The sequence below is a fragment of the Silene latifolia genome, chromosome 9, assembly GCF_048544455.1.
Source record: "Silene latifolia isolate original U9 population chromosome 9, ASM4854445v1, whole genome shotgun sequence".
Taxonomy (NCBI): Eukaryota; Viridiplantae; Streptophyta; class Magnoliopsida; order Caryophyllales; family Caryophyllaceae; genus Silene; species Silene latifolia.
This window is the reverse complement of record NC_133534.1, coordinates 113,838,570-113,855,019: the sequence shown is the minus strand read 5'-3', so window position 1 is coordinate 113,855,019 and position 16,450 is coordinate 113,838,570.

The following is a 16,450-nucleotide window of genomic DNA, read 5'->3' as shown; positions in this document are numbered from 1 at the left end:
ATTTGCAAGGACACTCTTGCTAGAACTCCCACTTAATTTGATATTACTTCTTGTTTCATCAAACAAGGATATCTTGGAATCTATGAGATTCCCCTCATATGAACCTCTTACCTGAGAGGTAGGCATGAGTATGAGGTGTAGAAGTAGTAAAAAGACAAAGATTCCCATCTTAACCAATGCTAAAGCGTAGTATTCTAATCGGGTCGTTGATATACGAGAAGCATTTTTCATAGAATGATTGGAGCCAAGAATTAATGGTAATCGGTGTATGATTATTAGATGATATTGGAGTTGTCATTGCAATTGATAAAACAAATCTGACTACAAAATAGGAAATGAAGGAATTAATTATCATCTATCGTTTTTATAATACTCGTAAATTTAACTACAAGCATTGCATTTATATAGTGACCTCCACCCAACTACATAAATGATTCCGAGATCCAAATTCATATCAACTCGGGCACGGTGAGCCGATTCATCCCTTATTAATATAACTCGGTGGATTAACCTTTTAATCGATTCTACTTTTAGAACTCTCGGTCGATAAAAATTACTCTAATTCTCATCTTTAGCCCGGAACACATGCGACTACGGTCAACAATACTTCCGTTGAGCTCAATCCAAATTTCGATGTAATAACCTTTTACTACCCCACTTCGCCAACGTAACAAGGTTTGTATTACGGTGAAGCCGGATTAACTCCCTTGCGAAATTGGTACTTCATGGGTTTCTACTATTTGGTAAGGCTTTTTCTCAATTTTTAATATGTGAGAGGTCTTGTCAATTTATTATCTATCACGTTTTAAGTGAACTAAAGCGGTGAACTACGATAATTATAATTGACACGGTCGATGACTCGATATGAAATGCATGTGTTGTTATGGCGATTTGGCTATGCATGCAACATATTAAAAGAAATGCAAAGCAATAAATAAAATTCCTAGTATGGCCTTCCTAAAATAGAAAATCAAATAATCTATTACATATTCGGAAACCAACTCCTTTGGTCCCTTGAATCTTCAATTTGGCACGCCTCCCAAGACACCGTCTTCGTCGGATCACCTTTCCGAATGGCACCGTCTTGAAGATGCTCCATAATTACAAATAATAATAAAAAAAAAAAAAAAAAAAAAAATACAAAGCTATTCCTATTATACATTTGTAAAATGGAAAAACTACTGAAAATAAAATAAAAGTGATTCAAGATCACATTAAATTACAACCGAATCAATATTCCCTTTCATTACGGGTAATATTGATTAAAACTAAGGCCATACTAAGATAAAATTACATAATTCAAAATTATATAAATAAAAGACATTCAACAATTGAAATATGCAGCATTATAATATGTACCTATCATGCAAAATCATGTGCCAAATCGCCCTATTTAACTTATGTCGTACATATAACCCGGTTTCATGGAAATGCGTGATAATAACCTTTTAAAATCACTAATTAACACTTAAATCACATCTAAGCTCAAGTTAATTATCCTAACACATTTTAGGACTCAAAAATCAGTCAACACTAAATTTTTGACAATAATTCAACTTGATTTAATTTTATGCTCATTTTTGACCTTAAAATCATAATTTATATGAAATAAATCCAAATTAATACATAAAAGTTTCAAAATTTGAATTTTAAATTTTTGAATATTCTGGAATAATTCCATGACCCTCATAATGTCAAAAAACATGGTTAAAATTTTCGAATTAATTTTGAGAAAATATAGTTGCATTTTTATCGTTTTTATCTCATAAAATGCATAAAGCATACGAAAATTAAACCAATAATTTTTACAACTTTAGATCTGATTATTGGGATATTTATGCAACTTAAAATAATTTTCTCAAGCCATGCAATACGTTTTAGCTAATTTTTGCTAAAATAGTCACTATTTATGCCATTTTTACTCATAAATTCATAAATCATGCTAAATAAGATATTTAAATCTAGAAATTTACATACTCTCTGTAAATCTTGCATGTGACATCATATTAAAAGATCATGGCTTAATTCGAAATTTAACTAATTTTAACCATTTTACCTCTTTTAATCCATTTTTATCTCATAAAAATCATAAATCATGCAAAATTAATCCAATTAACTCGTCCTTTTACACACAACTTGTAAAATATGCATGTGAGGTCATATAAATTTTTCAAGATCAGAAACGAAATTTAACTATTTTTAGCATTTTAATTCCCATTTTAGTCATAAAAATGTAATAAAATGACCAAAAATCCTTAAAATGAGCAATAAATTTCCATGAATCATAAAAATGACCTAAAAACATTTTAGGACCAGAATATATAACATGCATGGTGATTTCGTGGCTTATACTTATAAATCACAAATTTTTAAGTTTTATATGTTAACCTTTTAACTCGGAAAAACAATAACCGATTATGCATGCAACATCCTTATGCTCTGATACCACTTGTTAGGTTCATATACCTATTATTAGACTCCTCTAATAGTGAACTAATTAACTTATTAATTATATGTTCTTTAGATCTAGTGCATGCATAACAAAATGAAAGATTTATAAGAAAAACAATGTTCCTTACATTGTTAGTTGGTTCGAAATTATGGGCACAAGTAAGGTCACCTTCCTTCACTTGTTCTTGAGCTTATAATGATGGATGATCCTCCTAAGACTCCAAGTATAGAAGCCACTCCAATAAATTGCACCCAAGATTAATCCCAAAAATTCCTACTAATATTAACTAGATATGTAGTAGAAATGTTCCCTTAATATTACTAATATATCTAGTATTACTACTTCTAGTAATAGATTTGAGAGTATTAGTATTGAAGAGAGATTTTAAGCAATTGCATGTGAGGGAAAATTAGAAGAAAAACAAGCAAAAGCCAACATCTAAAAATGAGCAACTAATGCTCTATTTAGAGTGCCAAAAACCTATGGCCACTCTCCCTTTTAGGGAATCAATTTGCTTTTGTTTTTATCCTCTTGTTTAGTTTTGGTAGGGAACAAAGGTGTAAGAAGTAGTATGACAAAAGCTTGTGTGATATGTCTCAATCACACTATAACCAACACAAACAAAAGACAAAAGAGAATCTTTTGTACTCTTCATTTGGCCGAAATATTGGTCCTTATTTGGTCCATTTTTGCCTTTTGTCATTTGTCCCACAAATGCTTATAAGTCATATGTTTAACTATCTTACATATTTAATTATTAATGTAATCATTTAACACTTAAATATTACAATTAATAATATAATGTACACTCCACTTTTTGAGTAGTATACTACCATTATATCAACATATAATGGGTCCCATAATTACTAGTTAGTTAAAATTACAACTTCTTGTAACTTTAAATAACTAATTGCCTCTACCTCAAAACTTATATTAATACCTCAACTAATTTAGTAATATAACACTTAATTACTAAATTTAATCTTTATTTAATCACATTAAAATAAACGCAAAATTGCACTCCCATAATTAAGGAATTAATTAATCTGTATCGCATACAAATAATTAAATAGCTATTTGGGCTTCATCCTATAGGTGTGACCTAAAGGGATCAACTGACCACCACCGTCACACGACAGTAATGTCAAACTCTAGTTAGCCAATCATTACCGATTAATGACGGTCAGTCGACTGTATAAAGAATCATCCCTCACGTATTCTTAATTTGAGATTTAATTATGATATTTAAATCATGTGATCGCACTATTGTTGAGGACACATTTCCCAACATAAAAACCGTGGGTTTAGCACACTATCAATGGGTTTCGAGATGATTGTGGTTCCTGAATTTATTGCGATATTGCGATGATGAGTGAAATATCAGAACTGTACTTCAAGCTAAGAGAATCGAAAAGACTATAATAACTGATTAATAGACAAATTGAAGTTGATAGATACAACAAAGATGTTTCAAGTAGGACATTGATCATCATGTTCATATGGTGGTTTATTCATTTGGTGAGGGCGGTTAAGACCAATAAGATTGTATGTAAAATAAAAAAAAGCTCCTGTCTCTCTCCAAAGCTCCCAAGAAAACCCCCAAATATAACATAATGTGCTCCACCACTTCCAGCCGCCACCTCCTAACGCTTGCGCTCCTCTATCGATCGGCCGTCCGCAGGAGATGAGGCGGGTTCTTAGCTCATCTCCGGCGGAATGATTCCCCCGCAATCGTGTTTCTTCCCCTCTCCGTGGACAACTGTCTCCGTGTTTACATTTATGCAGGTTGAGGACTGTAATTCCATTCTCGTCTCACCTTGTTGTCTTTGACCGGCTTGTTATGCTCAGGTCGTTTTTAATTGCTGCCTTGTTTGAAGCACCTTGATTGAAGCACCACCTGTGTCGGACTCCCGTCCCTCCGTTCCCTTGTCCTTTCACCGAAATCCGTGCGTGCAACCTAGGGGTGATCCCCCCCACTCCCCCACCCCTGGTATGGCCCCTTTATTGTGATTTTTGGTCAGTGTTGATGAGCCGAGCTCATCCGTTGTTTACAGAGTTTACGGCTTTACAGTTTTACGGTTGTTGTTTTGAAGCTGTTTTTTGTGGTTTTGAATTGGGTCGGATATGGTATTTCCCCCACCTATCGGACCCATTTCTTATGTCACTGGTGTCTGTGTCGTCTTTTTTGGCCTTGTTGCATGTATGGCGGTGGTCCTGGGAGGCATCGTTTGGCGAAATTGGGTTTCCTGATCTTTCCATTTGTCTTGGTTTATTGCCTTAAATTGGTAAGGGACCACGTTGGTCCTTGTTGCTGGCACACTTTGTGTGCTTTTAATAGTAACTTTTGTTGGACCGGAGTTTTTGGTTCCAATCTTCTTAGTTTGTATTCGGTTTTTAAAAAAAATGTCCTATGGTCAGGTGTGTGTGGGTGTACAAGGCTGTGTGTGTCTTTGGGTTTGATATGGTGATTCCCCCTTTCCCCCACCTATTGGACCCGTTTCCTGTCTGTCAGTTGTGTGAGATGAATGGGTGGGTATTATAGTTTCCTTTTGTCCGTGGTTAGTCTTTGATGGCTTGGATACTTGTTTGGGGTGAATCATTGGGTTGTGTCGATATGAGCCTGGTGTGGAGTTGGTGGTCTTGCAGTGGTGGTTTTCTTCATTATGAAAGGACTTTGTTGGAATGTAAGGGGTTTAAATAACCCTCTTGCTCCTATGATTGCGAAGACTAGAGCGATTCTTTCCAGTACTTATTTTGATTTTTTGTTTTTAGCTGAAACAAAGTGTAATGTAGAATTAGTTGATCCTATTTTTCGTTCTTTTGGGTTCTCTCAGAGTTTTGGTGTAGATGCTCATGAAACCAAAGGAGGCCTCTGGTTTGGTTTTAGATCTGATGCTCAGTTTGAGTGTATTTTTACTTGTCAAAACTTCATTATCATCAAAGTCATGCAATGCAAAGATAGCTTTTGGTTCTTGTGTCTTATTTATGGTGAACCAGTCACTCATAAGCGAGAAATTGTTTGGAATAATCTCATTCAATGGATCCGCTCTTTTGAATAGCTTTTCCTTCTTATAGGGGATTTTAACCAAGTTGACTATCAAGAGGATAAATGGGGAGGTAGTAAAGGTAAGATCCCGGGAGCTTCATGTTTTAATAAATGGAAGGCTGAACATTTTTTTATGGATATTCCGTATAAGGGGCCAAGATTTACATGGTGTAACAAGAGGGAAGATCACAGTATAGTGTTGGAACGACTTGATAAGGGCTACGGATCGTGGGATTGGAATGATATTTTTCCGAATTCTGGTATTACTCACCTTCCTATTCAAGTTTCGGACCATGCGCCTATTATCTTTGAAACATATTTACTTACTTGTAATGGTAGAAGACCTTATAGAATTGAGGCATGGAACCTGGATTACAAGGAGTATATTTGTTTGGTACATAACGAATGGTCTGTCCCTGTCCCAGGCTCTATTATAGTTAGAATGATACGGAAATTATCTAGGGCTAGAAATTGTATGCGTCTTTGGTCTATTTCTAAAAGAAAAGAATGGAATAAGAAATAGAATGATTTTGATGACACTTTGAAAAGAGGTTTGCATCAAATCGAGACAATGGCTGTCACTCGGACTTTCACTACTGCGTATGCTAGTCAAGTAGAATATGCTAAGGTTTCAGCTAAATATTGGAAACAGCGTGCCAAGATTAAATGGAATATAGAGGGAGATACATGCTCCAAATACTTCTTTATTTGGGTTAAGGGTAGAGCCGGTAGGAATTATATTGCTGAGATTAAAATGGATAATGGGGAGTGGAATTTTGACTCCGAGGACATTATGAGATTATTTGTCCATTACTACTCTGGTCTTTTTAAGGAAGGAGTGAATGAAGTCTCATTTGATGAGTACTTCCCTACTGTTAAGAATTTGTTCACTGTTAATAAAGGGTTCCTTTGTCCGGATGACAGTGACGCTCTTGGCATCCATTTCACTCCTGAGGAGGTTTGCACGACAGTTTTTCAGCTCGGCCCGTTAAAATCTCCGGGACCTTATGGTATTCCTTCTATTTTCTTCCATAAATGTTGGTACTTCATCAAGCATGATGTTATTGGAACTGCCTTGGCTATCCTGAATGGTAATAGTTCACCAGAATTCCTGAATAAGACTTTCTTAGTTCTTATTCCTAAATCTAGTGCCCCTGAAACGGTTGATAACTTTCGCCCTATTTGTAATACCCCCATACTCCAAGTGCCTTACCAGGACCACTTAAGGCATGGGAATGCTACCATCTCGTTTGCCCGAGATAATGTATATCAAATAAACAATAAAGAAACATACTTATTAAAATGTTTAAAGTGATACAAGTCCAAAACCAAAACTGATAAAGTAAATACAACTTTTTCCCAAAAAATGCTAATCCAAATAATGTAAAAGAATGTTTAAGACACACCGGAAGACTTCTAGACATCTCGTGGCAACTCAACCCAGCTATCCCATGCGCATCATCTTATACCTGCTCAATAACTGCTCACCATCCCCGAATGGATCACCACAGTTTTCAAAACATTTAAACCGGGTCAGTTATTGTTTACATAAAACAAAACAACAAAAGCAATACAACGATCGTCTAATCTCCATCATAACTCCACACACCTGACTACACACTGAAGTGTGTAGTCCTGCCAGAATACCCATCACAACAAGTATTCCACACTGCTAGTGGGGGACCGCAGCCGTTCCCACCTAAGCCTCGCTCATCTCATCCGAGCGTTAACCCATGTTCCTAAATGTGCACATCCCCTCTGTGGCGGGTTCCACAGAGGGAAAATCAAGGGCGTGAATCCACTCCCGCAAGTGACTCCACTCAGCCGAGGGCGCACCTCGCGAACCACAGACAACTAATCACAACCAACCACATTATAGAACAACAATTACCAATTACCAATTCCAATATGATACAAATCAACAACAATGATCAACCGTCAACAATACTATGTAAACAATAACCGAGTAGGGAAACCCAACCTGGAATAAGCAACCACAAGACCGTCACACGCAGCTACTCAGTAATGTTCCTCTACGAATCCTCCTCCTATAACACATATTCATATAATTATCACCTATTCAACATAATACTCCCAAAACTCCTAAATCTACCCAATTAGGGTTTTAAACAAACTCAACGAAACATTATAAAAATTATAAAAGAACCTTACCCTTGACGCGACGAACTCAACGGTGTAAAGAACAAGACAATCCGACGATCATAGCCTTTGGGATTTGCTAACAACGCAAAGAATGAAGACAACATAATTCTTTTTCTCTCTTGAAAGGTTTTAGAAAAGTGAAAAGTGATTAAGAAAGATGACGGAATCCTTTTATACTAATCACGCGTTATTAACAAAACCCGGCTAAAATAACCCGTAAGACTCACTTACTCGATCGAGTAAGTCACTTACTCGATCGAGTGACCCTTACCCGATCGAGTGCCCAACATACTCGATCGAGTACCCATCAGGTAGCCTACTGTTTCGTATAAAAACATACTTACTCGATAGAGTACCCATAGACATAGAAAACCATAGTATTACAGTCTTACCTCCTTAAAAATAACTTCGTTCCCGAAGTTCAACCCATACACAAAAACAAAACATACTATCTCAACTCCGACACAACAACATAACCAAAAACTCAAAAAAAAAACTCCCAACCAAAACTCAAACCGACTTAAAGCAACTACTAACTGCACTAAAACTAACATAAACCATACCAAAACCTTATGCGACCATCTCCTACCCCCCCTAAAAGAAACATGGTTACGTCCCCGTAACCACACATACCTAATAAAAAGGAGACCGATACCGCTCCCTCATAGCTTCCTCCGCCTCCCAAGTAGCTTCCTCAACCTCATGGTTAGACCATAGAACCTTAAGCAACACTGTTTACCCATTCCTAGTTTTACGAACCTTGCGATCAAGAATCTGTTTTGGCACCTCAAGATAAGACAATGACTCATCCAACTCTATGTTCTCCACCTCTAACACATGTGAAGGATGGCTCACATACTTCCGTAACTGAGACACATGAAACACATTATGCACCCTATCCAAAGCCGCTGGTAACGCTAACCGGTAAGCAACCTCACCCACACGATCCAAAATATCGTATGGTCCGATAAAATTCTGGCTTAGCTTCCCTTTCTTACCAAACCTCATGATCCCACGCATAGGAGATACTTTCAACAGAACCTTGCCCCAACCTGAAACTCTATGTCACGGCAATGTAAGTCTGCATAACTCTTTTGTCGATCCTGGGCCGCTTTCTTCTTTTGCCTGATCAGCTTAACCTGTTCTTTCATCTCCTGTACCATATGTGGTCCTAAACCCACTGCCTCAGCTCTATCATCCCAACAAATCGGACTCCTACACCTCCTCCCATACAAAGCCTCAAACGGTGCCATCCCAATACTCGTGTGATAGCTACTGTTATAAGAAAACTCAATCAGATCCAACCTATCTTCCCAGCTACCACCGAACTCCATCACACACGCCCTCAAGATATCTTCCAAAATCTTGATAGTCCTCTCTGTCTGCCCATTTGTCGCATGATGAAAAGCAGTACTCATCTTTGAAGTAGTTCCCATCAGCTCCTGCAACTCTTGCCAAAACCGTGATATGAATATCGCATCTCTATCTGACACTATATCCTTAGGCACCCCATGTAACCGAACCACATGCTTCCTGTAAGCCAAAGCTAACTGTATCTTGGTCCAAGTATCTTTCATCGGAACCAAATGAGCTGACTTAGTCAAACGGTCAACTATTACCCATATCATGTTGTTACCCAGTTGACTCCTCGGCAAACCCACTATAAAATTCATAGAGATAGACTCCCATTTACACTCAGGTACCTCGAGAGACTGAATCTTACCTTGTGGTTGTCGCTGCTCTCCCTTAACCCTCTGACATGTCAAACATCGAGCCACAAACTCAGCTGTTTCCTTTTTCATCCCAGACCACCAGAAAATCTTCTTCAAATCTTTATACAGCTTGTCACCACCCGGATGTACTGAATATGGTGTGTAATGAGCCTCTGTCATGATCATCTTCCTCAATTCCTCATCATTAGGAACACACCACCTGCCATCAAATCTCACACTGCCATCTGTATGAATAGAGAACCGAGACACTGTCCCTTTCTCTACTCTAGCTCTCCACTCCTCAATCTTAGGATCCAAAGCCTGTTTCCTGCGAATGTCATCCTAAAGATCTAGCTCCACTGTCAAGTCCCCTTTAGCATCCCCTTTCTGTATCATATGTATCCCCATCTTCCCCACCTCATCTCTCAACCTCATCAAAGACATAGATGTGCATAGAGAATGCACACTCTTCCTGCTCAGCGCATCTGCAACCACGTTTGCCTTCCCTTCATGGTATATAATATCCATGTCATAGTCCCCTATCAGCTCCATCCACCTCCTCTGTCTCAAATTCAACTCCTTTTAAGTGAAGATGTACTTGAGACTCTTGTGATCTGAAAACACCTTAAAGGTCGCCCCATAAAGATAGTGCCTCCAAATCTTGAGAGCAAACACAACTGCACCCAACTCCAGATCATGTGCCGGATAGTTCTCCTCATAAGGCTTCAACTGCCTAGAAGCATAGGCAATTACTTTCTCGCATCAACACACATCCCAAACCATTCTTTGAAGCATCTGTATATACCTTAAAGTTCTCACACCCTTCAGGTAATGCTAAGACTGGAGATGTGGTCAAACGCTCCTTTAATGTTTGGAACGCCGTCTCACAACTTTCATCCCAACAAAACTTGTTCTCTTTCCTCATCAACGCTGTCATAGGTCTGGCGATCTTGGAGAAGTCTTTCACAAACCGACGGTAGTACCCTGCCAAACCCAAGAAACTCCTCATCTCTGCCACATTCTTCGGTGCTTCCCACCGAGTGACTGCCTCAATCTTTGCCGGATCCACAACTACACCCTTCTTTGAAATCACATGTCCCAGAAAGGCAACTTCCTCGAGCCAGAACTCACACTTTGACAACTTTGCATATAGCTGATTGTCACGCAAAGTCTGCAACACCAACCTCAAGTACTCCTCATGATCCTCCTTAGTCTTAGAATAGACTAAGATATCATCGATGAAGACCACCACAAACCAATCCAAAAACTGACTGAAGTCCCGGTTCATCAAATCCATAAACACTGCAGGTGCATTAGATAACCCAAACGGCATCACAACATACTCATAGTGACCATACCTTGATGTAAAAGTTGTCTTCGGTATGTCCTCATCCCGAATCTTCACCTGATGGTACCCCGACCTCAAATCAATCTTAGAAAAGATTGCTGCCCCATTCAAACGATCAAACAAATCATCTATCCTTGGCAAAGGATACTTATTCTTCACTGTATCCCTGTTTAGCTCTCTGTAGTCGATACACAACCTCAAACTCCCATCTTTCTTCTTCACAAACAGAACTGGTGCTCCCCACGGTGATACACTAGGTCTAATGTACCCCTTATCAATCAAATCGTCCAGCTGTTTCTTCAGCTCCTCCAACTTCTTAGGACCCATGCGGTACGGGGCCTTAGAGATTGGCCCCGTCCCTGGTTTCAGCTTCACACTGAAATCTATCTCCCTTGGTGGTAAACCTGGTATCTCCTCTGGAAAAACATCTGAAAACTCTCCCACCACTAGTATATAATCAACTGTCGAACTCACCATACTATGGTCTTTCACATGGCATAGGATCAAAGGACACCCCTTCCTCAGATAAGACTTCAATGTCACCGCTGCAATCACTTTGACTTTGGGTTTGACAACAAACCCACGATAAGACACACTAACTCCCTTAGGACTCCTCAAAGAGACCCTCTTCTGGTAACAGTCTATTCTAGCTTTGTACTTACCCAACCAATCCATGCTAACTATCATCTCAAAACCATCCATGGAAAACTCTAACAAATCTACCGGAAGGTCAACCTGCCCAACTATCATAGACACACCCTTATACAACCTCCCACAAGTTACAAACTCACCCGATGGTATGAAAACCTCCTCTTTTACAGACTCAAACATCCCCAAACCCAAAAGCTTAGCATGACTCGACAATACAAAAGATTGTGAAGCCCTTGAATCAAACAAAACAAAGGTAAAGACACCATTAACAAGAAAAGTACCCGTGATCACATGAGCATCATCTTCAGCTGCTTTCTTCTCCATTATGAAAAGCTTGCCACTGGCTTTTTGTCCACCTCCCTGGACAGTACTAGCAGAAGTAGACGGCTTGGCAGCTGACCCCTAGTTGTTGTTTGTTGCTGGTGTCTGATATGAATTACCGCCATTGCGGTTAGCCCCACCGTTGTTGTTGTTCTGACCACCCTGATTGTTCCATGACCCAGCCGTCCTGTTACTAGCATAACTTTGAGACGGACCCTGAGAGAAACTCCCCTGTGATGGTCTCTGGAAACCCCTGCCCACAGCACTGGTGTACTCATGTCTCTTGTGGCCCATACCGCCACAGTTAAAGTAAGATATTCCCCAGCTGCTTCTACCACCACCGCGGCCACGCCCATAGGAAGCTCCACCACTTAACCCCGATCCCGAAGAGTAAGCCCTCGCCTGGTTATGGTTGCCCCTCTTGTAACTAGACTGACCACACCCCTTGCTCTCAGCCTTCCTCTTCTCAGAACCTCTCTCCCTATTCTCCTTGGCCATCTCGACCAACCTCTCAGCTCTCCCGGCCCGCTCATACACTTCCTTAACATCAGTAAGGACTCCTACAGGCAGCTTCTCCATGATCTTAGGTGTCAAACCCTTCTCAAACCCCAACGCTAAGTTCTCCTGGTTCAACCCCATATCCTCGACATATCTAGACTTCTCATTGAACTTGTGATAGTACTCGTCCACCGTCATATCCGGAGTCATTTTGAAATCATCAAACTCCTCTCTCAGCCTACTACGGACATGCTCCGGTATGAACTCTCGGCGCATATCTCTCTTGAACTCACTCCAAGGTATAGCCGACATCCCCTGTTTCACATATAGGTCTAAGGCACTCTCCCTAACCTTATCCCACCATTCTCCGGCCGAATATCTCAAGTAGAACGCAGCTTGTTCCACTCTAAAGTCCTCAGGGCAATGAACCACATTAAGTATATTCTCCATCTCCCTATGCCAATTGTCGAGCAAAATTGGCGCTCCGGTACCCATGTATTCTTTTGGGTTGAAACGGGCTATGGTAGTATTCATCTTAGCAAAATCTACCCCAGCCTCTTTATCTTTCCCAAACTTCTTTAAGGCCTCTGTCAGCGCCTCTTGATGCTCAAGCATCTTGGCAATCTCATCAATACTCATCATCTCGGCCTTAGCATACAACGCAGATCTCTTTGGCGACATCTTTGAACTATATAAGAGAAGAGGTAAACATAAACACACATCCCAAAACTTAAACACGTATATGACCTGTGCAGAACCTACTCGATCGAGCAACACAACCTACTCGATCGAGTTGAGGCCGCTCGATCGAGTTGCCCACTTACTCGATCGAGTGCCTCGACTCCAGAACCTGACCAGAAAGCCTCAAAAACCTCATTCGATCGAGCTTCAAACTTACTCGATCGAGTTGACGTCGCTCGATCGAGTCCCCCTACTTACACTACAAGAAAAACTAAAACAGGCGACAGATTTTTAGCGACTGATCCGAGTAGTCGCCAATTTGGCGACTGATATCAGATTTAGCGACTGAAATCAGTCGCTAATTTGACGACTGTTTTTTTTTTTTGAAAAAGGCATCTTATTTAGCGACCGACTATCAGATTTAGCGACTGACGTCGGTCGCTAAATTGCTTTATAGACACCCGACTTCTTCCCCTCTCTCCTGCTTTACTCTATTTCGAAAAAAAAAGGAAGAGGCGATAGATCCCGACGACGACACCGCCACTCCCGCCGCCTTCACCACCTATTCTAGCCGTCGCCACCGTCCTCACAACCTCCACCACTCCTATTTAATTAGGTTAGTTTTTTGTTTTGTTTAATTTCAGTTTAATTTGTTAGATTAATTTGTAGTTAGTTTGTTAGATTCATTTGTAGTTAGTAGGTTAGATTAATTTGTAGTTAGATTTTAGTTTAATTTGTGTTTGAATTAAAAGGGAATGATTAAGGGGGTTTGTGTTTAGGTTTAGGGTTGGTCGGCCGTGGGTGGCGGGTTGGTCGGCCGTGGTTGGGCCGTGGTGAAGGTGGGCCGTGGTGGGTCATGGGTGGTGTTTGGCGTTGGGTAGCTAAGTGGAACCGTCTTTATTATTATTATTAAGCTAAGTGAAACCGTCTTAATATTATTAGTATTAAACTAAGTGGAACCGTCTTATTATTATTATTATTATTATTATTATTATTATTATTATTATTATTATTATTATTATTATTATTATTATTATTATTATTATTATTATTATTATTATTATTATTATTATTATTATTATTATTATTATTATTATTATTATTATTATTATTATTATTATTATTATTATTATTATTATTATTATTATTATTATTATTATTATTATTATTATTAAGCTAAGTGAAACCGTCTTATTATTATTAGTATTAAGCTAAGTGGAACCGTCTTTTGCATTAATAGAATTAGCTAAGTGGAACCGTCTTTTGGATTAAGAGAAATTAGCTATTAGCTAAGTGGAATCTTCTTTAGGACTTGATTTTGATAAATTTAGTTTGATAATGCATGTTATTGATGAATTGAGGTTGAATAACCCTGTTTTTTTTGTTTTTCTTTTCTCATTCCAGGGTTGTCACTGCGCTGCTGAGCACCACCGTCTGCCGTAGCTGTTGCTTCTCGTTTTCTTTTCATTTATGCTTTTACTTGATTAGGTAACCTCCTCTTACCAGTTACCTTTTAAATTTATTAATTTTAGTTCAAATTATGCTACGGACTCTAGGATATAAACCTTTATTATGTTGTTGATATTGTGCTATTGATTGACTTAATTAATTTAGTACTAAGTGTTGTTTATCTTAAACTTTAAATTATTGTTAGTTTGATTTGATGTTGACTTAGTACCCGTTCAAGAATTTCTTGAATAGTCCCCATTTTGGGACTGTCTTTGTACATTTCAAGTCATTTAGGTAGTAAACACGTACTTGTGATTTATTAATGAGGAATGAGTTTGGTGGCGATCCCTTTAATGTTCTCCGAATACATGTATATGTGGAGTAATTATTTATTCTATATTGATGTGTATTTGGAGAACTAAAGGGAATTGCTGCCGAATTTTTTCCTCAATAATAAATTACAAGTGTGTTTGCTAGTGACTTGAAACGTACATTGACGGGTTTAGGTTGGAGTGATAAGGACCCCATTCGAAGATGGATTACTTATTAACAATATTTATATATTGTTTTCATATGTTTATTGTATAATGTGGAGTATTATGTGAAAATTTTGTATGTAATATTATTGTTATTTTTAAAAAATGTTTTAATTATTGTGGGTTCTTCTTTAGATTAAAATGAAGAGATTGGAACGTTCATGGATGTATGAAGGAAGATTAGACAATTCCAATAAGAAAAGACGTCCTACCACTAGATTTATAAAGGGTGTTGGCGAGTTTATTGAATTTGCTAAAAAACAAGATGAATATGACTTGGTAGACAAAAAACTTAGGTGTCCTTGTGCCAAATGCAAAAACCTGAAATACCTGCTTGACATTAAAGTAGAAGAACATCTCATCATAAACGGGTTTAAGCCAAATTATTACAATTGGATTTCACATGGAGAATCATATTCTCCAATTCATGAACAAGTTCACACCCAACAAATACAAATTGATGAGAACCCATATAGAGAGATGGTTGTTGATGCTACGGATTCCACTATTTTTAATAGTGATGACCATACAACCATCTGTGAAGAACAACTGCCACACCCACAAGCAAAAGCCTTTCTTGACATGTTAAAAGCCTCAGAAAAACACTTGTATGAAGGAAGCAGAATGACATTGTTACAAGCTGCTTCTAGGTTAGTTACCTTGAAATGTGAGTTTAATATGCCATTTCTTGCCGTTGATGGCATTGCCTCATTCCTTGAGGAATCTTTCCCCGATGATAATATCATGACCCGAAGTTTCTACAGTACCAAAAAAGTAGTTAAAGGTGTTCAGTTACTGCATGAAAAGATTGATGCATGTCCTGAAGGATGTATGCTATTTTGGAAAGATGATGCTTTGCTTGACAAGTGCAAAGATTGGGGGGCGGATAGATATGAGACAAGTGAGGGAGATACAGTTTTGGTGTTGAAAAAAGGCAAGGGTAGTAAGAGGGCCAAAAAGAGTAAGAAACCAATAACATGTAACCAATTGTTTTACTTTCCTCTCGCTCCAAGACTTCAAAGAATCTATGCCACCAAAAACATTGCCGAACTAATGAGATGGCACAAAGAAAACCCACGTGCTCCGGGGAAGACGTGTCATCCTAGTGATGGGGAAGAATGGAAACGATTTGATCAGATGTATCCTGAATTTGCCAAGGAACCCCGCAATGTACGACTTGGCTTGTGTACGGATGGATTTGATCCTTTCGGTAATTTTGGGAGGAAGTACTCTTGTTGGCCCGTTATGGTCACACCATACAACTTACCACCTTGGTTATGTATGAATAGACCATTTATCTTCTTGTCACTTATTGTTCCCGGACCAAAAAGCCCGAAACGTAATTTGGATGTTTATTTACAACCATTGGCGGAGGAGTTGAAACATTTGTGGGAAGTTGGGGTGGAAAGTTATGATGTGTCTAAAAAACAAAATTTTCAACTTAAAGCTTCCCTTTTGTGGACAATAAATGATTTTCCCGCCTATGGTATGCTATCTGGATGGTCTACACAAGGATAAAAAGCATGTCCTTGTTGCATAGGCAAGAGTAAAGCATTTTGGCTTCCCAATAGTAAGAAAATAAGCTGGTTTAAT